Here is a 2,644-nt window from a genome sequence, read left to right on the forward strand (position 1 = left end):
CTTACAGTTGGATCTCATGGAGGCATTTCCTCAACTGAAGCTCCTTTCTCTGTGATAACTCCAGCTGTGTCAAGTTGACACAAAAATAGCCAGTACAGGGGGTTAGCTTACAAGCACGGCGAGTCTGACAGGTAGCATGGCATACAGTAGGTCTCAGCAGAAGAAGACCTGCCTGGACTGGAAGCAAAGAGGTGCAATGATGCAGATCCCTGCAAAACAGCTGTTCTGCCACCCTCAAGAAAAAGTGTCACTTAAGATGCCAGCCCTGCCATACCAGCCGCAAACAGCCCGTTATTAATCATAATAATAACCATAATGAAGATGATTTGGGCTTGTCATTGGTGGGCCAGTTGCCACGGGAACAGGACACCCTGGGGTGGATGTACTAATCCTGCCTCCTAACCCTCTCCCAGGCATGTGCCTATGCCAGCCCCAGGCTAATGACATTTATCTGCCTGACACACCCTCTCCTGTCCCAGAGGTCCACAGTCCACCAGCCTTGGTAGTCCTGGCCATGCCTGGAAATGGTTGTCTAACTCATTTTCAGTTCTGTCTTCTGCCTTAGACATTCTTACTTTGGACTGTCATCTAAACTCCATCCCTGAGTTCTCCAGATAAATGGATATATTTGGTGGGAGGGGGGATGTAGTATGCAATCATTTCTACCCAGTAATCACATAGCCCTAGCCCTGGAGGCTGACAGAACCCTAAACTAGACACTCTCCTATTGCCGTAGTTATCTGAAGTATAAATGAATGTGCCCATTGGCACATGGAAAAATAGAGACAAGAGTCTTCCTGAGACATCACAGCTAATAAGCACCAAATATATTGCTAAGTCTTTATGTGCCAGTAGGTATTCTTGACTCTAGAAGAAAGATGCCATTCAATTCTGCCAACCTCAGGGTTTGCTGGAGGGTCTGGGCCCTCCATACTAACAGGAGACACATAGTATAATGTTCTTTGTTCTCAATAGAGGAGAAATTCTTGACACTGGAATCTGGATCGTTCTCTTCTCTAATGTGTATTAACTGGGTGTCTTAGTTAGGGTTTTACTGCTGTGAACAGATACCATGACCAATGCAAGTCTTATGAAGGACATTCAATTGGGACTGGCTTACAGATTCGGAGGGTCAGTCCATTATCAATGTGGGAACATGGCAGCATCCAGGCGGGCATGGTGCAGGCAGAGCTGAGAGCTCTACATCTTCATCTGAAAGCTACTTGTGGAAGATTGACTTCCAGGCAGCTAGGGAAAGGGTCTTAAATCCAAGCCCACAGTGACGTACCTACTCCAACAAGGCCACACCTCCCAATAGTGCCACTCCCTGGGCTGAGCATATACAAACCATCGCAATGGATAACTTTCAATGGGAGCTATTCTTTCTGCTCATGGACCTGGAAACATCCCTCATTGCTATAGCTAGGGTGTGTGTATGTGTGTGTGTGTGTGTGTGTTGCTTCCAGAAACTACTGGGTGGAGACCAGGGGTCTCAATGAAACATGGTACAATGCATAGAAGAGCCCCACCTGACAGAGAAGCGTCTGTGGTAATCTAGAGCACTGAGGATGAGAAGCCTCGCATTAGAATAGATTTAACAGTGGCCATCTGACTGCCCCTGGCTCCTGGTATAGGAATACAGGCAGTGGATGAACAGCCCCTGTGCTGGATAGAGAGGTAGCCCAAGCAGATTCCCCCAACCCCCAAATTCACATACAATAGCGAGCTGAAGCTTAGTGATATGTAGTCCCAGCTCAGTCTCCTTCCTTCAGCCGCTGACTAGGGATCTTTCAAAAGCTGCTTATCCAGATGGATCTACTGTGTATCCTCTGAGAAGAGAAATAACTTGGAGAACTCTACATCTAGGCTGTTCCTAGCCCCTCTCAGCCAACTAGCAAATACATCAGCAAGTCTGGAACCCTGAACCCCCAAACTCCTGCCACCTCATTAAGAGTTTTCTTCTGTTTGCCCAGGGTTTCTAAGAGTGCAGGCATTGAGAGGATTTTAAGGAGAACAATGAACAAGCGCTTTCTAGCTTCGTTTTAATGTGTATTGGAAAAATACTAGTTTCTATTTATGGCTGTGGTCAAAGTCATTTATTAAAATATATTTAAGTTGTTTTATTTTTTTTAAAAAAGAATTGGTTTTCGTAAATCATTATCTAGATCTGGGCTGCTAGCCAGACAGGTGTAGCTGTGTAGATCCAACCTTAATTAAAGTGGAATCAGGGGCTGTGAGCTGCTCTGTGGGTGAAGGTGCCTCCTGCCAAGCCAAGTGACCTGAGTTCGATCCCTGAGACTATCACGCTAGAAAGAGAGAACTGATTCCTGCAAGTTGTCTTCTGATCACCACGTGAGCACTGTGTGTGTGTGTGTGTGTGTGTGTGAGTGAGTTACACATTAAAATAAAATTAAGAATTTAAGGTGGAATTAAATTAATAGCTCACTCCTTGGGGCTGGTGAGATGGCCCAGCAAATTAACATGATTATCACCAAGCCTGAAGACTCAAGTTCAATCCTCAGGACCCACACAGGAGAAGGAAACCAGACTCCAGCCCTCTAGCCATGTGTCAAAAGCACATACACACACACACACACACACACACACACACAGAGAGAGAGAGAGAGAGAGAGAGAGAGAGAGA

General features: G+C 45.9%; 1 protein-coding gene across 1 annotated transcript in view; it reads left to right on the top strand.

Moving 5' to 3' along the window:
- Positions 1-2,644, top strand: part of Ksr2 (kinase suppressor of ras 2) — a 368,380-nt gene that overhangs the window by 353,547 nt on the left and 12,189 nt on the right. The gene's annotated exons all lie outside the window — the stretch shown is intronic.

The sequence above is a fragment of the Mus caroli genome, chromosome 5 (assembly GCF_900094665.2).
Source record: "Mus caroli chromosome 5, CAROLI_EIJ_v1.1, whole genome shotgun sequence".
Lineage (NCBI taxonomy): Eukaryota > Metazoa > Chordata > Mammalia > Rodentia > Muridae > Mus > Mus caroli.